General features: G+C 39.1%; 1 protein-coding gene across 1 annotated transcript in view; it reads left to right on the top strand.

Moving 5' to 3' along the window:
• The first annotated feature begins 7,724 nt into the window (after nucleotides 1–7,724).
• LOC136880897 (cytosolic phospholipase A2) overlaps nucleotides 7,725–23,157 on the top strand; it is a 421,785-nt gene continuing 406,352 nt past the window's right edge. Inside the window, exon 1 of the mRNA XM_067153430.2 lies at nucleotides 7,725–7,810. The gene's annotated coding sequence lies outside the window, so the exon portion shown is untranslated. The remainder of the gene's footprint in view (nucleotides 7,811–23,157) is intronic.

Below are 23,157 nucleotides of genomic sequence, written 5' to 3'. Positions count from 1 at the left end.
AAACGCATAGGAAACTATGCAAAGTAGCTCCCGTGCACTGGTCTGAATGAGAAACAGAAACAGAATCAGAATCAGAATGACTTGCCGCACAAACGAACATACTTATATAGGCTTGCTACTAGTAGCAATAGCATCCCGAAAAGTTTAATGGTAGCAACGCCCTCACAGGCACTTCTTTACGCGCGAAGTCAACCCAACCCTGCTTAAAACAAAGCCCTCGTAATGGCTATCGAGCGTCTGATGTGACATAGAACGTCCACTCATGTCCATTCACATTGATCAACTCCAATCTTCAGCCTATACTACCTGCCGTACCCCGGGTTTCCAAGCCACTTTGTTGCAAGACTTTCAACTGACTTCAACCGTCTTTCCTGATATAGCCACTGTTTTCCATGTTGCACAATTCTTGAGCAACGTACACTGCCATGCCATGTGCAGACTCTTACACAAATTAAAGTTACAAAGATACAAAATTCCCTACTACGAATTCTTCTTAAAATATTATGTTTTTACATTATAAATGAACAAAATTACATAATTTTCATGACTTCAATATTACAAATTATTTTATGAAAATTCCTAACCCAAAAAGTGGGGATCATACACATGTACACTTACAGCAAGAACAACCATTTTCAGGGCTGCCGACAGTGGGATTAAACCCACTATCTCCTGGATGCAAGCTCACAGCCACATGCCCCTAACGACATGGCCAACTCACCCAGTCATCTCCATTTTATGCATACTGTACAGTATTTAAGCAATGATTAGAGATGTTTTACTAATGCCCTTTTCTTTACTACTAGAAGCACTGCAGATTTTTATTTCATTTACAAGTATTGTCAGCATCATTATGCAGAATCTTATGAGGTACTTAGTCAGTATTTATCTTAAAATTTCACTCTGAAACATCCATCAATAAAAATGATAATACAGAACAATAAATAATGTGTAAGTCTTAATCTCTCACAATGAGTCTTTATAGAATTAACATTTCTCAACAAGAACTCTAAAACTGTGTTGCCAGTGTGTTCATTACTCACTTTTTTCTATTTCGTCCCCTCGTGTTGCATTATTTTTCTCTGGCTTAGATTCACCACTCTTTTCCTGTAGCCCAGGTAAAACAGCAGTTCGTTGCATGAAGAGCATGAAGCACAATAACACAAGCAGTGATGATCTAGACACTAAAAGGAAAGAAATATATTTCATGTTTTAGTGTGTTATTCTTGGTGATATATCTGATGCAAGTTAATGCTAAAGTTGTTGAGTAAATAGCGTAGCACTGTAAATTAATAGAAACTAATATGAATGCTCTTATTTTTTGAATGCTTCATAAATTAAATAACACAGCCAGGCTAAGTGGCTCAGGCAGCTGAGGCGCTGGTCTTCTGAACCCGAGTTGGCAGGTTCGATCCTGGCTCAGTCTGATGGTATTTGAAAGTGCTCAAATATGTCAGCCTTGTGTCGATTCATTTACTGGCATGTTAAAGAACTCCTTTGGGGCTAAATTTGGCATGTTGGCATCTACAAAAAACATAAAAATGTAGTCAGACATAAAGCCAATAATATTATTATGGAATAACACACTAAGGATAGTTATTAAACAATTTGCTGAGTATCAAACAACTTTGTGTAACTATCAGAAATGACCTCTTGGACACAGAGTGAACAAGAAGGAGATGTATGGTCATTATCAGGACCCTCGAGTTTGTAGAACTGGACCATCGCTGTGTAGTTGTAAATTAAATATCCAAGGGATTAGTCAAGCGAAATGTATCTTTCCAGGATTGCACTGAAATATGCAGTTGATGTCATCATGCTTCAAGAAACGCATACAGCAGACGAACTACAGGTACAGAGTACGGGGAAAATTGCAAGCTTTAAATTGACAGCATCTAACTATCATCAAAATTATGGCCTAGTGATTTATGTCAGGAACTATACAACAATAGTTAATGTGTACAAGCCACCAGATACTACTTTGCCTAATCCCCCTATACCTTCTCTGGAGTATCCTACTACATATATATATATATCGGTGATATCAACAGCCATCATCATCTTTGGGAATATAACAAGGATGACCATAATGGTGAAGTTCTTGTGGACTGGATGGAAACTGAAAACATGAATCTAATTTTTGATACTAAAGACATGCCCACCTTTCAATCAGCTTGTTGGTCTCAAGGCTACACCGCAAATCTTTGTTTCACAAATCAGCCTTATAATTCATACAGTCAAGTTCAACATACAGTGCTCAATGATTTCTCACATAGTCAACACAGGCCTGTTCTCTTGGAGGTTGGGATGTCTATGCCTGTTGTTCAATCACACCCTAAACCGAGGTGGACCTTCAAGAAAGCCAACTGGACTGAATTTGCAAATCAAATAGACTCCAATATAAGATGGATCAAACCAGTATAAAACAACTACCGCAGATTTGTAGGGGTTATAAAAGATGCAGCCAGATGATGCATCCCCAGAAGATATTGTAAGGAGTATATCCCTGGCTGGAATTCAGAGAGTGAGGAATTACTAAGAGAATATGAAGAACATCCTAGTTCTGACAATGCAGCCGGTCTCCTCCAGTCCTTGGATGAGAGTCGAAGAAGGATCTGGCATGAAACAGTACAATCCCTAGATTACACTTATTCTAGCAGGAAGGGATACAGACTGGAAGGTGATTGGGGATTTGAATGAGATTATGGAGTAGGTACGTGGAGAACTGGGAGTGAGATTTCTAGATCCTAACGGGTGGGTAGGAGATAGGGATATGCACTCAGATGCCCTCAGTTAAACCGCTATGATACATATACGTTAGGAAATTTATTTAAAATGGTTATAGGGAGGTAAATTCAGGAAAACAGGGTGGTCTAGGGAGCAGCGATAAGGGTACAGGGATATGGAAGTCAAGTAGGGACGACATAAAAATGTTAGTGTTGAACTGTAGAAGTATTGATAAGAAAGGAATATAATTAATTTAATAGATATATACTAACCAGATATTGTAATAGGAGTTCAATCATAGCTGAGAAATGATATAATGGATGCAGAAATATTCTCACGGAACTGGAATGTGTATCGTAGAGATAGGATAGGAATGGTAGGAGGGGGAGTATTCATTCTGTTGAAAGAAAACATTTTAAGCTACAAAACACTTAAAGATGACAAACACTAAATTCTAGGTGTAAGGTTCATCTCTAAACATAATAGGCAACTTGATATCTTTGGAGTGTACAGACCAAGAAAGGTTAGCACTGACGCTGATTCAGAATAATTTGATAAGATAATCAGCTATGTGGGAAACGATATGGAAAGGAACCTGATTGTAGCGTGTGATCCTAATTTACCAACTGTCAATTGAGGAGGTAATGCGAACGACAGGAAGCATGACCAACAAATGGCAAATAAGTTAATATGGGAAGGACAGCTGATTCAGAAAGTGATGGAACCAACTAGAGGGAATAATATTCAGGATGTGTTGCTAGTGAAACCAGATGAGCTCTATAGGGAAGCCAAAGTAATAGATGGTATTAGTGATCACGAAGCTGCTTTTGTCATAGTTAAAAATCAATGTGATATAAAGAAGGTATTAAAATTAGTACTATTAGCCAGGATCATACGTCTGATAAAAGAGGCATAAGGGAGTTTTTAAAAGTAAGTATGATCGGTGAAAAACGGTAAATAAAAATGTAAACAGACTCTGGGACGGGTTTAAAGCAATTTTTGAGGAATGTGAAAACAGGTTTTTACCTTTAAAGGTGGTAAGGAATGGTAAAGACCCACCTTATTGTATTTTTTTGCTAGGGGCTTTACGTCGCACCGACACAGATAGGTCTTATGGCGACGATGGGATAGGAAAGGACTAGGAGCTGGAAGGAAGCGGCCGTGTCCTAAAGTAAGGTACAGTCCCAGCATTTGCCTGGTGTGAAAATGGGAAACCACGGAAAACCATTTTCAGGGCTGCCGATAGTGGGATTCGAACCTACTATCTCCCGGATGCAAGCTCACAGCCAACTCGCCCGGTCCACCTTATTGTAATAGAGAAATAAAGAGCCAAAGAAAGAGGTGCAGACTGGAAAGAAACAGAGTTAGAAATGGCTGTGGAAGTAAGGAGAAATTGAAGGTACTCACTAGGAAATTGAATCTAGCAAAGAAGTCAGCTAAGGATAACATGTTGGCAAGCATAATTGGTGGTCATACAAAATTTAGTAAAAAATGGGAGGGTATATACAGGTACTTTAAGGCAGAAACGGGTTCCAAGAAGGACATTCCAGGAATTGTTAATGAACAAGGGGAGGGTGTATGCGAGGATCTACAAAAGGCAGAAGTATTGTCGGCAGTATTTAACGATTGTAGGTTACAAGGATAATATCCATATAGAGGAGGTGACTAATACCAAAGAAGTATTGAGATGTACCTATGATAACAATGACATTTACAGTAAAATACAACATTTTAAAACTAGAAAAGCAGCTGGAATTGAAAAGGTTTTGGGGGATATACTAACGACAATGGGTTGGGATATAGTACCATATCTGAAGTACTTATTTGATTATTGTTTGCATGAAGGAGCTATAACAAATGAATGGAGAGTTGCTATAGTATCCCCTGTTTATAAAGGAAAGGATGATAGACATAAAGCTGAAAATTGCAGGCCAATCAGTTTGACATGCATTGCATATAAGCTTTGGGAAAGCATTCTTTCTGATTATACTGTAATGGTTATACCGTCCGCCGTGCCAACTTGCTATGGGCTGGGCTCGTCACCGTATCGGTCCACCCCCTTACGCTTGACCGCGCCAATCACGAGCAACACTTAAGAGCTAGGTCGGCCCCTCTCGCCTCCGTCCGCGGTCCCACAACAGTGGACTATGATAATTACTCGAAGAATAATCTGGAGTCTTCAATCTCACGAGGTTCTGGATACATCTAGCATGTGGAATGTTCTAGAAGAGTTGGCGCAACTACATAAGAGGGGAGTTACTTGCCTGCAGTCAGTGAGTAGTGAGAGTGAGATTGATTTTGCTGGTGTGAGTTAGCGAAGAGTGCAGTCAGTGATAGCCTGAGATATACCAGATTGTTTAATTTATTATTTGTTATTATGTGTTGTATGTGAGCATATATTTTTTCCAATTTGTTCGTGGCTGAAGATGGCCCAGTGTATAGGGGGTCGAAACTAGTACCAATTATGTAAGATACTATACTGGTTAATGGTATTGAATAGGTGGACCCTTCTCTACCGTCTGATAGTGATCAATTGTTAACCCGTTCGGTGGGCGATGCGGCGAGATTGGCGGCTGCAAGTCGCTTGCTCGGCGCGGAATGACGATATATCCGCCGATTCAAATTACTTTTTTTTCGCAGTTGCTAGCCTGAAAAGGTTTATTTCCTTTTCAACAGCGTATTCTGGATAAGTCTGCCCCCTGATGTGAATTTTTTCAGCTATGTTCTCCCAGTGCCAATGTGTCATCCACGAGTTGCAACATAAAGAGCACAGCTTACGTCCGGGCAAGAACGGCTTAAGGCCTAATAGCTTCGCGCTGAAGCTTTAGCTCATCGCCTAATCGTCCCTTGGATGTAATAATATTGCTGTAGAAGGGATTTATAGAGAATATGATACTGAGCAGACCTATCTGATCACATTTTAGAACTGTGACCTGATTTATTATCCCTAGTCTTGAGTTCTTCCTTCACGACTGGAGTGTGTGTTTTCTGCGAGTTACACAACATTTATCATCGTACGCATCCGTTATACAGGCTCGTTTGATGATTTCCGTCCAAACTCCTGAGACCAGGCTTCTATTCGATCATTTTTCTTACATTTTTCCGCTAAAATGTCTGAAAGGAATTACCGGCCCCCACCGTTAGAGACGATTTACGGGTCATGATAAACGAAATGTTGGAATTTAGTGGGGATAATAGTGATATTGGTTGAAGTAAGTTCTGCCAAAGGGGAATCCGTAAGTGACAGGAGCATACCTGGAATGAGTACTGCAAGCTAGAATGTGCAGGGTTCAGGCCCAGCTGATGCGAATGTTCAGCAGTCGCAAAAGAGACAGCACGTGTTCGATTCGAGTTCAAGTAGTGATTATGACAGTGACAGTGGTGACGCTAATACTGATTACAATTCAACCAGTGCAAGTTCTTCGTCAACTTATACTGAAAATATACAAATAAGTTCCCGCTTTGATCCAAAATTCCATCGTGATGTAAAGGGAGAGTTTTTACGGAGAATCAAACTGAGCGAATTATTGTAATTACTTTTTTATGACGAGATATGTCAGAACCAAGCTGAACAGACAAAAGATGCCCAGCAGAAAATCGCACATAAAACCCAGTTTAGTAAGATGAAACGAAGGAGTCGAGATCAAGACCGGGTCCGAAAATATAAGGATGAAATAAAGCGTCTTATCGCCATACTGTTGCCGCAGGGGATTGTACAGAATCCTAAATTAGGACACTATATTTCTCACAATAAATTGTTCACTGCGCCTATTTTATATGAGCTGATGACACAGAAGAGATTTTTCTCGCCGGACTGAGTGGCCTAGGTTGAGGCGCTGGCCGGCCTTCTGACCCTAACTTGGCAGGCTCGATTCTGGCTCAGACTGGTGTATTTGAAGGTGCTCAAATACGTCGGCCTCTTGTCAGTAGATTCACTGGCATGCAAAAGAACTCCTGCGGGATTAAATTCCGGCACTTCAGCGTCTCCGAAAGCCCTAAAAGTAGTTAGTGGGACGTAAAGCCAATAACATTATTATTATTATTATTATTATTATTATTATTATTATTATTATTATTATTATTATTATTATTATTATTATTATTATTATTATTATTATTATATTTTCCTCCATAGCTTTTTACATATCTCTGACAATGAGGTGAATAATGGACAAATTCCTCCCAAAACATACAAGATAAATCCAGTATTTGACGACCTGTTAGCAAACTTTTCAGAGGCTTATACCCCTGATAGCTAAGTGTCAATTGATGGGAGCCTGTTACTATGGAAAGGGTGGCTAGGGTGGAAGTTTACATATCAAGAAAACGCTCGCGTTTCGGAATGGAACCATATAAGTTATGCGATGCCGAGACAGATTATATAACATGATCTGCTTCTGTGTGTATCATAATGATCAGCTGTAAAATACATAACACTGTGGATATTGTAAATACTGTAAATATTACCTGTATCGCAGTGTAATATAATCCGTGTGAGACACTTATGAATTGTAGGTAGGCTATATAAACTTGATCCCTCGAAAGCGCTAACCAACATAACAGAAAATTTCGTGCTGGTTAATAGAGCAAACGCCTGAAAAGCCATACATCTATTTTTTGATCTGATATTATAATTTATTACGGTACATTGTAAATCTTTTAAGTACAGTACATCTGAACTTTGTAAATCTGCAATTTACATATACAGAAACATTTATTTCCAGGCAGAAATTGTTAGTAAACTGCCTAAAATATTGAGGTAAATATTACTGTATAAACGAAAACCAGAGCTTTGCTATTAGGAAGAAGACGTAACCTCGATATCGCAGCGTGAAAGCACTTGCACAAAGTATTGAAAAGTTAAAATAATAGAATTTTCCAACAATTAAATGCATTATATTCAAGCAAATATTTCTCTTAGGCCTCTTCAATAGTTCATTATAGTCTAAGATTGTTTTTAATCAAGTAATTAAATATTTTCTTCAATGAGGGAAATCGTTCCCCACCTGAGAGTGAGCCGGTGTGTAGTGAGCTCCCCGCTTAATTAACAGATGCAGCATTAAGAAGAACACAAGGAATCCATGTGAGTTCATTGAATTATTTTATAGGAAGGGGAGTTAAGGATTGGAATAACTTACCAAGGGAGGTGTTCAATAAATTTATAATTTCTTTCCGATTTCTACTATTCCGAACTAATATCCCAACCTAGGTGCGAAAACTAGGACATGACTACAAGGATATTCACCTACTGTATAGAAACACCACCTCTAACTTTTTTATTTACTTCCCATTTTGCAGGTCTGCAAATTGTCAAAATATATTCCTTTTCCTTTACCTGGTCGTAAAATCCTAATACCCAATATATAATTTTCTTTAGTTTTGATGAGCTGACAATTTCAAGAAATATCCCAAACAAGTTACGTGTCTGTCCTACATACTCACACATTTGGAATAAGTACTCATGGAAGAATGTTTGTTATTGAGACTGTTTTATGCCAAAGACTATATTTTTCCACAGTATGAAATGAGAAGTGAGTACGGTATATAAATCTGTTAATGTTAGCTCAAGTCAGTTCAAGTCAATATTGTAGGTAACCATAGATTAAAGAAACAGGTCTCATTAGTTGTTACATTTAAAAATCTGTTTTATTGCCTTCTCAGTTCAACATAATGCAGGTGTTAGGATTGTTTCTTTCACGGTCACAGCAGCAAATCCTAGTTGATTTACATACTGAACCAGACACTATAGTGGATCAAAATCTCAAAATGGAACAACATCTATTACTGGTGAAGATTTAGCTTGAATGAATCTCTTGGTTCAGCATAAACTTTTTTCTCCTTTGTCTGAACTCAGTAGTGAATATGATACATCATCCAGAATATTGGTTAAATTAATAGATGCAGCATGGTAAGAACACAAGGAATCCATGTGAGTTCATTAACTTAAAGAATGGCAGTCTAGTAGGTTAATAATCAGTTCATCAATTGATCAGATGGAAGGAATTAGGTAAAGATAGCAATTCCAGACAGACATCTAATTGAATGGATGAAAACCATAACGGTATAAGTAGCATTTTGTTCATTCAGAGAAAAAGGCATTTAAACATCTTAACACCCATATAAAGCATGCTATTTCTAGTTATACCACCCTTCACTAGAGCGCAGAATATTACCGTTATCACTTGTATCTCTTTGCTGGTGAAAGAATGCATCCTCCCGGAGTTACTTCCTGCACTTAACCCATTTTTTAAATGTCACTTATGCCTATTGCTCACGGTAAAATGTTTCGTAACATTTGTTGTACAATTAATTTTATAAAATTTTGGTAAAAAAAAATTTGTGTTGCTCACGATAAAATAATTTTTAAAAATCCGCTGAAGCATCAGGATGGCCATCTATGAACTCACTTCTGAACTAAGATTTGTATGTGCTGCCATCTATCGATACACTTTTAAACCAAGAGTCAGCTATTCAACTTACAGTGTGTTTGAGAGTATGGCTCCAATAAACAAAGCAAAACTTGCCGCTTTAGCTGCACTTACATGTTGTACAGTGGTAAAAATGAAGAAAAGAAATGCCAGACAATGCTGGACTCAGGATTAGATCCAAAGAAGAAAAGAAGGTAGAGGATTGCTGTCTTTGGTCGAAAATTAGTTGAGGTTAGAAGACCAGCATTCATAAAGGGTATGGCGATTGTGTTATCTGCCTCTCTTCTTGCATTTCTGTTGTGGTAAAGTGGTGTTTTAACTTCGTACAAACAAGGATATTTCTGGTATTCGTCAGTAAAACACCAACAGCTTCCTTAGTCCACCCGAATCCTGCCATTTTAGAAAGAAGTGGTTGTTTACAATCGAGCTTCACAATCTTTTCACGACATAGCGCCAACATGATCGTGATGTCAGCTTCGCTGATTGGTTCGTTTCATAAAATTAATTTTACGGAATAGAACATGTCCTATTTTATGAAAAGTTTTATCAAATGTTTTATAAAACTTGAATTTGACCGTGAGCAACAGAAATTTTATAAAATTGAATTACTGTACAATAAATTTGACTGAAAATTTTACCGTGGGCAACAGGCATTATGGTTTTCATCATTCAATTGGCTTATTGACCATTATATTTTCTCCCAATGAACTATATTTTGGAGTAAAATTTAACTACATGCTATAACTTACTTGTTTGGATGTTATGATGCACTCCTATGCCATTGCCAGCAAAATTGTCTCACACTCTTCACATCATTTCTTGTTTATGATCAACTGGGATGTAACTAAAACATGGATGGTAGGATTATTATTAACAGATACAGTATGTGGAAAATAAATAAATATTCCGAATTTTTATTTTTTAATACATTACCCAAAGTGTATTTCACCTGTGTGAATAATTAGTCTTTTTATATTATTTATTTATTTATTTATTTATTTATTTATTTATTTATTTATTTATTTATTTATTTATTTATTTATTTATTTATTTATTTGAGAATAAGATGTTGTACCATAATACCAATGATGTTGGATTTCCAAATATAGGATATTAAAAATACATGTTACACTAATTAGAGTTCCTATTTACATGCAGGCATACATCCAGTTAAATAGTTAATATAGTACTTATAAACATACTTCTACATACAAGATACTTTTAAATACAAAGGTATTTATCTACTGTACAGAAACAGTGTTCCATCAGATACTTCTTCATGGCCATCTTGTAATGAGCATATCTTTGAATCTCTTTTAATTTCCTTAGGTAATTTACTGAATAGTCTAATACCAGAGTTGAGAGGTTCCTGTCTGTACATACTAGTACTCACTGACTTCATACGGAAATTTGATTTATTCCTTGTGTTGCAGTTGTGTATGCCACTATTTCTTTTATGTCTGAGTAGCTAGAACTACGCTCTTCTTAAAAGTTAGCAAGGTTTCTAATCTATACAGACAAGGGAATGGGAGTGTGTCCGTCTTTTGGTATAGTAGTCTACAAGAAAATTTTCAGTTCATTTATCATTCTTATTACTCTTTCATGTACCTTAAATGTACTGTCACAGCCAGGAGAGGGTTCCTCTACTTGTATTCATTTTTAATATTCTTATTACATATGAGACCCTCTCAGAGTTAGTAGGGGTATCAAGCGGGTTATCGAGGGTAAGACATCCTATAGTACATAACAAAATAATAAAACCAGTGGCTTGCTTACAAAGATAACAATAGAAAATATTCTTCATTGAATAAAGACAAATCTAGAATGAGGTACAAGATGAAATTTAACATGGGTGGAGATTGAATTAATATCATAATACCGAGTGAGTTGGCCGTGCGTTTAGGGTCGCAAAGCTGTGAGCTTGCATTCAGGAAGTAGGGTGTTCAAATCCCATTATCAGCAGCTCTGAAGATGGTATTCCGTGGTTTCCAATTTTCATACCAGGCAAATGCTGGGGCTGTATCTTAATTAAGGACATGGCTGGTTACCTCCCACTCCTATCCTCTCCTATTCCATCATCGCCATAAATCCTATCTGTGTTGGCACGATGTAAACGTAGTTGTAAAAAATATGCCATTGTAGAACATAGGGCATTGTTGTTAATATAGGTCGGATGATAGCAATTACATAGGCGTAGTATGTACATGCATAGTATACATAAGTTCGTAAATTTTAACAGTAACATCTACGCATCTATTAATTCCACAAATCATTTACAACAATGAAGATTCTTAAACCCCAAACAAACATTACCTAACCAGACAAAACAATCCAATAAATAAATTCAATTCAAAAGTAAATGTTGTATGTGTTGTCCGATATTTATTAGTAATATTTTACCTCTGGTATGGTGTTAGATCCACGTATTCAATACAAATTTGTTTGCTAAATCACAATATTATTTACACATATATACATACTCGTAATTATGGGGCTAGTTTCGACCCTAGTTGGGGCCATCATCAGCCTAATACGTTAACCTAGAAATCAAATAGGTATAGTACATAATAAGATGTTGTATTTAGATTCTGATGTTTAGTGTTGCCAACATTAAACATGCTAGCATATCCGAAATATCGTAATACAAGAGAGAATGGTGAACTATTTTAGTTACTGACTTATAGTGTTTGAAAGGACACTACACATCAGCATAATCGTGGAATCACTCGTGAAATTCATACATGAAACTTCACTTGAGGTCAATACCTTCCAAAATTATCCTGCTTACATCATAAATTTTTCAGTTTACTCACCATATAGGGTAGCATGGGGAGCAGTGAGAAATCGTAATTATCTCCGTCTGTTATAGAGATGTTATGATAGCGCTGTTGTGGTGTGATGCTGAACTAAGATCCTACCACTCGGTATTTTTTGATTTGAACTTGGACAACCTGAAGTTGAGTTAAAGTTGAAGGTCTTTGTTTTCTTCGCAATATTAATGGGAGTGTTCTAGGCGAAATTCGTGTTGCCGCCACAACATTGCCGGAACGATCGAAAGGGTCTACAGTGACTCTATATGTACAGTGTGCCAACGAGTGCTTCGTTCTGATTGGCTCAGCCATGTTTTAGCCAAATATCCAGTTAGCTGATGTAGACGACCAGTTACCAAAATCTGCACCCGAAAACTGCTCAATGAGATACATTTCATTAATCGCCATTGTCACTGGATAGTCTTCACTTTTTATCCAAGCACACGGAAAAAACAACTCACTGGAACATTCTGTAACCATGTAGCTCTATAATTCAGTCGATTTTCTGGAACCTTCTGGAATATACTGAGCAGACTGTCGATCTGGATCTCCGAATTTCTGTCGATCTGGATCTCTGAACTTCTGTTGATATAGGCCAATAACCCTGAAGGTGAACTAACTATCAGGCTATGCGAGGAGTAACATAACCACGATACCACATGTTAGTTCAAAGGAATGGTTTATTGAAGATCGAACATCTCTGTACCTGTACACTATTCTCGAACACACACTTCACAACGATACACAGCCTACTACTTGTTATATACTCACTAACAAGTTGAGCTCAGTACAGTACAGCCACAGTCGTCACACTCGTTAAGCACCTTCTTTCTTCTTCTTCTTCTTCTTTCTTTCTTTCTTTCTTTCTTTCTTTCTTTCTTTCTTTCTTTCGGTCTTGATGATGTTGATTGGGCTTTATTTTATTTTGCCCATTAAGTTAGATTGGATAAAGGGATAAACTGTGGTATATGATCTGTAATGACTGTAAGTCAGGTGTTCAGGAGTGTAGTACCGGTATCACACTTACAGCTGATTCAGAAAGTGATGGAACCAACGAGAGGGAAAAATATCCTGGATGTTGTTCTGGTAAAACCACATGAGCTCTATAGATGGTATTAGTGATCATGAACCTGTTTTTTTGTCGCAGTTAAAAATGTGATAGAAAGGAAGGTCTTAAAAGTAGGACTATTAGGCAGTACCTTATGGCTGATAAAGCAGGCATGAGGCAGTTTCTAAAAAGAAAATATGATCGGTGGAAAATGGTAAATACAAATGTAAACAGACTCTGGGATGGGTTTAAAGCAATTGCTGAGGAATGTGAAAACAGGTTTGTACCTTTAAGGGTGGTAAGGACTGGTAAAGACCAACCTTATTATAACAGAGAAATAAAGAGACTAAGAAGGATGTGCAGACTGGAAAGAAATAGAGTTAGAAATGGCTGTGAAAGTAAGGAGAAAATGAAGGAACTTACTAGAAAATTGAATCTAACAAAGAAGGCAGCTAAGGATAACATGATGGCAAGCATAATTGGCAGTCATACAAATTTTAGTGAAAAATGGAAGCGTATGTATAGGTATTTTAATGCAGAAACAGGTTCCAAAAAGGATATACCAAAATAATTAATGAACAAGAGGAGTGTGTATGTGAGGACCTTCAAAAGGCAGAAGTTTTCAGTCAACAGTATGTAAAGATTGTTGGTTACAAGGATAATGTCCAGATAGAGGAGAAGAATAATGCTAAAGAAGTATTAAAATTTACATATGATAACAATGACATTTACAATAAGATACAAACGTTGAAAACAAGAAAAGCGGATGGAATTGATAAGATTTCTGGGGATATACTAAAGACAATGGGTTGGGATATAGTACCATATCTGAAGTACTTATTTGATTATTGCTTGGTCGAAGGAGCTATGCCAGATGAATGGAGAGTTGCTATAGTAGCCCCTGTGTATAAAGGAAAGGGTGATAGACATAAAGCTGAAAATTACAGGCCAGTAAGTTTGACGTCCATTGTATGTAAGCTTTGGGGAGGCATTCTTTCTGATTATATTAGACATGTTTGCGAAATTAATAACTGGTTCGACAGAAGGCAGTTCTATTTTAGGAAAGGTTATTCCACTGAAGCTCAACTTGTAGGATTCCAGCAAGATATAGCAGATATCTTGGATTCAGGAGGACAAATGGACTGTTCGCGATTGACCTGTCTAAAGCATTTGATCGGGTGATCATGGGAGACTACTGGCAAACATGAGTGCAATTGGACTAGACAGAAGAATGACTGAGTGGGTTGCTATATTTCTAGAAAATAGATCTCAGAAAATTAGAGTAGGCGAAGCTTTATCTGACCCTGTAATCATTAAGAGGGGAATTCCTCAAGGCAGTATTATTGGACCTTTATATTTTCTTATATACACTGACTGACAGAGCAAATGCAACACCAAGAAGGAGTGGTCAGAACTTTATGCCAATTGCAGGGTAGACTGACGTCACTGAGGTATGCTCATGATGTGAAATGCGCCGCTGTGCTGCGCACGTAGCGAACGATAAATGGGACACGGCGTTGGCGAATAGCCCACTTCGTACCGTGATTTCTCAGCCGACAGTCATTGTAGAACGTGTTGTCGTGTTCCACAGGACACGTGTATAGCTAAGAATGCCAGGCCGCCGTCAACGGAGGCATTTCCAGCAGACAGACGACTTTACGAGGGGTATGGTGATCGGGCTGAAAAGGGCAGGTTGGTCGCTTCGTCAAATCGCAGCCGATACCCATAGGGATGTGTCCACGTTGCAGCGCCTGTGGCGAAGATGGTTGGCGCAGGGACATGTGGCACGTGCGAGGGGTCCAGGCGCAGCCCGAGTGACGTCAGCACGCGAGGATCGGCGCATCCGCCGCCAAGCGGTGGCAGCCCCGCACGCCACGTCAACCGCCATTCTTCAGCATGTGCAAGACACCCTGGCTGTTCCAGTATCGACCAGAACAATTTCCCGTCGATTGGTTGAAGGAGGCCTGCACTCCCGGCGTCCGCTCAGAAGACTACCATTGACTCCACAGCATAGACGTGCACGCCTGGCATGGTGCCGGGCTAGAGCGACTTGGATGAGGGAATGGCGGAACGTCGTGTTCTCCGATGAGTCACGCTTCTGTTCTGTCAGTGATAGTCACCGCAGACGAGTGTGGCGTCGGCGTGGAGAAAGGTCAAATCCGGCAGTAACTGTGGAGCGCCCTACCGCTAGACAGCGCGGCATCATGGTTTGGGGCGCTATTGCGTATGATTCCACGTCACCTCTAGTGCGTATTCAAGGCACGTTAAATGCCCACCGCTACGCGCAGCATGTGCTGCGGCCGGTGGCACTCCCGTACCTTCAGGGGCTGCCCAATGCTCTGTTTCAGCAGGATAATGCCCGCCCACACACTGCTCGCATCTCCCAACAGGCTCTACGAGGTGTACAGATGCTTCCGTGGCCAGCGTACTCTCCGGATCTCTCACCAATCGAACACGTGTGGGATCTCATTGGACGCCGTTTGCAAACTCTGCCCCAGCCTCGTACGGACGACCAACTGCGGCAAATGGTTGACAGAGAATGGAGAACCATCCCTCAGGACACCATCCGCACTCTTATTGACTCTGTACCTCGACGTGTTTCTGCGTGCATCGCTGCTCGCGGTGGTCTTACATCCTACTGAGTCGATGCCGTGCGCATTGTGTAACCTGCATATCGGTTTGAAATAAACATCAATTATTCGTCCGTGCCGTCTCTGTTTTTTCCCCAACTTTCATCCCTTTCGAACCACTCCTTCTTGGTGTTGCATTTGCTCCGTCAGTCAGTGTATATATAAATGATATGAGTAAAGGAGTGGAATCAGAGGTAAGGCTTTTTTTCGGATGATGTTATTCTCTATAGAGTAATAAATACGTTACAAGATTGTGAGCAACTGTAACGTGACCTCAATAATGTTGTGAGATGGACAGGAGGCAATGGTATGTTGATAAACGGTGTCAAATGTGAGGTTGTGAGTTTCACAAATAGGAAAAGTCCTCTCAGTTTTAATTACTGCGTTGATAGGGTGGAAGTTCCTTTTGAGGATCATTGTAAGTATCTAGGTGTTAATATAACGAAAGATCTTCATTGGGGTAATCACATAAATGGGATTGTAAATAAAGGGTACAGATCTCGTCACATGTTTATTAGGGTATTTAGTGGTTCTAGTAAGGATGTAAAGGAGAGGGCATATAAGTCTCTGGTAAGACCCCAACTAGAGTATGGTTCCAGTGTATGGGACCCTTACCAGGATGACCTGATTGATGAACTGGAAAAAATCCAAAGAAAAGCAGCTCGATTTTTCTGGGTGATTTCCGACAAAAGAGTAGCGTTGAAAAAATGTTGCAAAGTTTGGGCTGGGAAGAATTGGGAGAAAGAAGACGAGCTGCTCGACTAAGTGGTATGTTCCGAGCTGTAAGCGGAGAGATGGCGTGGAATGACATTAGTAGACGAATAAGTTTGAGTGGCATTTATAAAAGTTGGAAAGATTACGCTATGATGATAAAGTTGGAATTCAAGAGGACAAACTGGGGCAAATATTCATTTATAGGAAGGGGAGTTAGGGATTGGAATAACTTACCAAAGGGGATGTTCAATAAATTTCCCATTTCTTAGAAATCATGTGGGAAAAGGCTAGCAAAACAACGGACAGGGAATCTGCCACCCGGGCGACTGCCCTAAATGCAGATCAGTATTGATTGATTGATTGATTGATTGATTGATTGATTGATTGATTGATTGATTGATTCAGTTTTGATTGATTGATTATGAGTTCACTAGAAATGTATGCACCTCTTCATCTTCTTCTTCCTCTAGACCATGCAAACAGATTAGAGTACATCAACTTCCCGTAGAGTAGTAATATAAGAATGGTTGTCTGGGTACTTCAATGCTCTGCTCGATATACAAGACTATAAGGTGAATACACAATAAGATACGGACTATTTACAATCAATATTCATCGTGGGTAGATCACAATTGTGATATCATTGCGACAATTGGTGATGAGAATAATACACAATCTAAAGGGAGTACACAAAGATAACAAAGGGACATAGGGTACAATACTTCACACCAGAGTGATCCGTCTCGGCGTCTTCCTACTTAACAAACCGGACCGGAGCGACATATAAAGGATATTACAAAAGAGAGGTATGATGGGAGATAGATGCTGAAGGAAAAATATCAAAACATGGAGGAGGGCTGACGGGTTACCAATACAATGAGAATGGCGGAGTAACGACGAAAGATTTAACTAACTAGCATCGTATGACCGGTGTCTTTCAAAACCAGTGAGAGAAATTCGAGGACCTAATCTTGAAACATAAAACAGAACGGTAAAAAGCCTGCCTACAAGTGATCTTTATAAAAACGCTATGACGAAAAACTCCCTATGTATTTAGCTATTTGTTGTCGACATATTGGTAGTACCTAACTAAACGATAAGCTGAGCTTGGTCAAGAAAGTGATTAATTACATTAATGACGGACGTAGAAGTTTGATGTAGCAAACATGATATACTAGTTGGAAACGGAATGCGTAACTGTAATGACTTTAAAAAAATATCGAGGTACATCAAGACATTTGCAAATAAAAAATATGATTTGCATCACTCGATACCTCACCACATAAACACATGGCAGATGTTTAGATATGGAATCTGTGTTTATATTGTGGTGTAAGTGCGTGATTAAATCGTAGACGGATAATATTTGTTATATGGCGACGGGAATAACGCCCAGTGTAATACCAAGGTTGAGTGCCGACAGAGGATTGAAGTTCATAATAATAGCGGCCCATATATTAGGAAGTATCGCGCCAAAGCTCTTTCCAGTGCTTATTGCTGTCATGTTTAATTGAGGTTAGTAAATCACTGAAAGGTCGGGCTAAGTCAATTATTATATCTGTGTTGGAGACCGCCTTTTTTGCCAATTCATCAACGATGGTATTACCAATAATACCTTGTTGGAGTCCATTGTTGAAAGCGCTAGCAAGTGGTTGACTGTTCCAAGAGCTCTGTGTTATCTCAGTGATAAAGTAGTTAATAATTGTAGAAATTTACCAAATTGTGTGTGTGTGTGTGTGTGTGTGTGTGTGTGTGTGTGTGTGTGTGTGTGTGTGTGCGCAATACATTTAGCTCCACAAATAATTGTTTTCACACTGAGTAGTTCCGTAGGCGTTCGCTAGATTCATCAGCGTCCGTATCACAGTTTGTAGGGGGGGGGGCGGCAGACCTGGGGGTACATAGTATTTTTAATATTTTGGAAGATAAATGGGGACTTGTATTCTGTGGTAGAATAACCGACGGTGTTCCCTACCTGTTGGTAGGGCACGGTACTAGCGCTAGTACTAGTATTATTGGACCTTTATATTTTCTTATATATATCAATGATATGTGTAAAGAAGTGGAATCAGAGACAAGGCTTTTCGCAGATGATGTTATTATGTACAGAGTAATAAATATGTTACAGATTGTGAGCAACTGCAAAATGACCTCGATAATGTTGTGAGATGGACAGTAGACAATGATATGATGATAAACGGGGATAAAAGTCAGGTTGTGAGTTTCACAAATAGGAAAAGTTCTCTCAGATTGAATTACTGCGTTGATGGTGTGAAAGTTTCCTTTGGGGATCATTGTATATACTTAGGTATTAATATAAGGAAGGATCTTCATTGGGGTAATCACATAAATATGATTGTAAATAAAGGGTACAGATCACTGCACATGGTCATGAGGGTATTTTGGGGTTGTAGTAAGGATGTAAAGGAGAGAGCATATTTGTCTCTGGTGAGATTCAAACTAGAGTATGGTTGCAGTGTATGGGACCCTCACCAGGATTACTTGATTCAGAAACTGGAAAAATCCAAAGAAACGCAGCTCGATTTGTTCTGAGCGATTTCCGTAAAGAGAGTATCGTTACAAAAATGTTGCAAAGTTCGGGCTGGGAAGAATTGGGAGAAAGGAGACGAGCTGCTCGACTAAGTCGTATGTTCGGAGCTGTTAGTGGAGAGATGGAGTGGGAGGTCATCAGTAGACGAATAAGTTTGTGTTGTGTCTTTAAAAGTAGGAAATATCAAAATATGAATATGAAGTTAGAATTCAAGAGGACAAACTGGGGCAAATATTCCTTTATAGGAAGGGGTGTTAGGGATTGGAATAACTAACCAAGGGAGATGTTTAATAAATTTCCAATTTCTTTGAAATCATTTTAAAAAAGGCTAGGAAGACAACAGATACGAAATCTGCCACCTGGGCGACTGCCCTAAATGTAGATCAGTAGTGATTTAAATCGAAACTGAAACCTTTATGTCCTGGTATCCGAACCAGTGTACTATAGTGCCCAGCATTTTCCAGGTCATAAATTAATTTTTAACATTGTAAATATACCAACTGGGAGATGTTTTGAGAGAGAGTGTCGACTGGAGGGTGCTCATTGAGTCTGTGTAAATGGTACTCTTTTTGTGATGGTAATTCTTAAGAAATAAGAGAGCCTGCCGGATAACAAAAATTTCTGCTGTGAAAATAGATAGTGTCGATGGCAAGGACACTTTTTGAGAGATTGCAATTTGCGGTAGGTAAATGGCAAAATGGCAGCTCCTACTCTTGTCTTATTTTTAGATCCGTTGAAAAGCTAAATGGGGCAGGGTGGAACATTGAAGAAGTGAATTTTATATTGCAAAATTTGTGTGCATGCCATAACCAAGGCGGGCTGTAACGAAGTTTGCTGGGGATGACGTTGTAGAAGTTAATATGAGAGTTGGATTTTGGGGAGAATAACATTGCGTGTCATGGACATTCTCTTTAGTAGATATTTTTTGGCTAGTAATAATCTTCATATATGCAATGGTTGCTGTCCAGCTTCTAATAGTAACGCATTATTTGGAGCGGCTTTTAATGCTACTAAGCAAAGGCGGAGAGCACTATATTGCATGCGGTCTAAGGATCGTAGTTGAGTCGCAGAAGAAGAGTCAAAAAGATGAGCACCATAATCCAATCGCGATCGGATTGTAGATTTATAGAAGGACAGAGAAACTACTAGGTCTACTCCCCATTGTCGCCTAACGACTGATTTGAGAATATTGACATAATTATTTGTTTGTTGATTTAGTTTCTGAAAATGATATTTCCAGGATAATTTATGATAAATAAGTATACCTAAATAGCGATGAAAGGTGCGAATAGGAATTTCTGTGTCATCCATCATGATAGGAGAGGTATCATACTGTCTGTGATGTGTAAAGACCAGGGCGGGACATTTAGTAGGGGAAAGTTGAAAACCATTATCCAAAAACCAGGCATTGACCTTTCGTACGGTGGCCGTTAAATTGCGCCTACATGTGTCTAAATTTGCATGACTGGCGTAAATAAGTATATCATCTATAAAGGTGATGATTCTAGCGACCTGATAACCAAACGTTCCGAGCCCTGTAAGTACAATGCAAAAAGTAGACCACTCAATATATCCCCTTGAGGCAGGCCTTGTGAAGTAGACCTAGTTTGCATTGGGTGAGTGGGTTCTCTGACAATTAATCGGCGATCAATCAATAAATTGCCCACTAGAGTGAGGAAAATATGGGGTAGGTGTTGAGAATGTAGTTTTCGTAAGAGAAGGTCAATCATAACATTATCATATGGTCAGGCGACTACCGAATTATCAACACGAAATCAAACAAGGGTAATGCAGGAGTTGGTTTAATAATGAATAAGAAAATAGGGCAGCGGATAAGCTACTATGACCAGCATAGTGAAAGAATTATTGTCGCCAAGATAGACACCAAACCAATGCCCACCACAATAGTGCAGGTCTATATGCCTACTAGTTCAGCGGATGATGAAGAAATTGAAAGAATATATGAGGAGATAGAAGATTTAATACAATATGTCAAAGGTGACGAGAATCTAATTGTGATGGGAGACTGGAACGCAGTGGTAGGCCAAGGAAGAGAAGGTAGCACAGTAGGGGAATTTGGATTGGGACAAAGGAACGAAAGAGGAAGTCGGCTGGTTGAATTCTGCACTGACCATAATTTAGTCCTCGCCAATACTTGGTTCAAACACCACAAACGACGGCTGTATACGTGGACGAGACCTGGAGACACTGGAAGGTATCAAATAGACTTCATTATGATTAGGCAGAGATTCAGAAACCAGGTGTTGGATTGCAAAACTTTCCCAGGAGCAGACGTGGACTCTGACCACAACTTGTTGGTCATGAAATGCCGTCTGAAGTTGAAGAAATTGAAGAAAGGAAAGAATGCAAAAAGATGGGATCTAGACAAGTTGAAAGAAAAGTGTGTGATGGATTGTTTCAAGGAACATGTTGCACAAAGACTAAATGAAAAGGCCGAAGGAAACACAGTAGAGGAAGAGTGGAGAGTCATGAAAAATGAAGTCAGTGGGGCTGCTGAAGAAATGTTAGGAAGGAAGAAAAGATCAACTAAGAATCAGTGGATAACTCAGGAGATACTAGACCTGATTGATGAACGACGAAAATACAAGAATGCTAGAAATGAAGAGGGCAGAAAAGAATACAGGCGATTAAAGAATGAAGTGGATAAAAAGTGCAAGGTAGCTAAGGAAGAATGGCTGAAGGAGAAGTGCAAGGATGTCGAAGGCTGTATGGTCCTGGGAAAGGTAGATGCTGCATACAGGAAAATCAAGGAAACCTTTGGAGAAAGGAAATCTAGGTGCATGAATATTAAGAGCTCAGATGGAAAGCCACTTCTAGGGAAAGAAGACAAAGCAGAAAGATGGCAGGAGCATATCCAACAGTTGTATCAAGGTAACGATGTAGATAATTTCGTTCTGGAACATGAAGAGGCTGTTGATGCTGATGAAATGGGAGACCCAATTTTGAGGTCAGAGTTTGACAGAGCTGTGAGTGACCTAAATAGGAACAAGGCACCTGGAATTGATGATATTCCCTCTGAATTACTGACTGCCTTAGGAGAAACCAGCATGGTAAGGTTATTTCATTTAGTGTGCAAGATGTATGAGACAGGAGAAGTCCCATCCGATTTTCGGCAGAATGTTGTTATACCTATTCCCAAGAAAGCCGGTGCTGACAGGTGTGAAAACTACCGCACTATTAGTTTAGTATCTCATGCCTGCAAAATTTTAACACGTATTATTTACAGAAGAATGGAAAAACAAGTTGAAGCTGAGTTGGGGGAAGATCAATTTGGCTTCAGAAGAAATGTAGGAACACGTGAAGCAATCCTGACTTTACGTCTGATCTTAGAGGATCGAATCAAGAAGGACAAGCCCACGTACATGGCATTCGTAGATCTAGAAAAGGCATTCGATAATGTTGATTGGACCAGGCTATTTATGATTCTGAAGATGATAGGGATCAGATACCGTGAACGAACAATTATCTACAACCTGTATAAAAATCAGTCTGCAGTGATAAGAATCGAGGGCTTTGAAAAAGAAGCAGCAATCCAGAAAGGAGTGAGGCAAGGCTGCAGTTTGTCTCCTCTCCTTTTCAATGTTTACATAGAACAGGCAGTAAAGGAAATCAAAGAGAAATTTGGAAAGGGAATCACAGTCCAAGGAGAGGAAATCAAAACCTTGAGATTTGCCGATGATATTGTTATTTTATCTGAGACTGCAGAAGATCTCGAGAAGTTGCTGAATGGTATGGATGAAGTCTTAGGTAAGGAGTACAAGATGAAAATAAGTAAGTCCAAAACAAAAGTAATGGAGTGCAGTCGAATGAAGGCAGGTGATGTAGGAAATGTTAGATTAGGAAACGAAGTCTTAAAGGAAGTAGATGAATACTGTTACTTGGGTAGTAAAATAACCAACGATGGCAGAAGTAAGGAGGACATAAAATGCAGACTAGCACAAGCAAGGAAGAGCTTTCTTAAGAAAAGAAATTTGCTCATTTCAAACATTGATATCGGAATTAGAAAGATGTTTTTGAAGACTTTTGTATGGAGCGTGGCATTGTATGGAAGTGAAACATGGACGATAACTAGCTCAGAAAGAAAGAGAATAGAAGCTTTTGAAATGTGGTGTTACAGAAGAATGCTGAAGGTGAGATGGATAGATGGAATCACGAATGAAGAGATACTGAATCGAATTGGTGAGAGGAGATCGATTTGGCTAAATTTGACGAGAAGAATGATAGGACACAT

Source organism: Anabrus simplex, chromosome 1, assembly GCF_040414725.1.
Source record: "Anabrus simplex isolate iqAnaSimp1 chromosome 1, ASM4041472v1, whole genome shotgun sequence".
Classification (NCBI taxonomy): Eukaryota; Metazoa; Arthropoda; class Insecta; order Orthoptera; family Tettigoniidae; genus Anabrus; species Anabrus simplex.
Note: the sequence above shows the minus strand (reverse complement) of the source record. Positions and strands in the feature narration are given on the sequence as shown.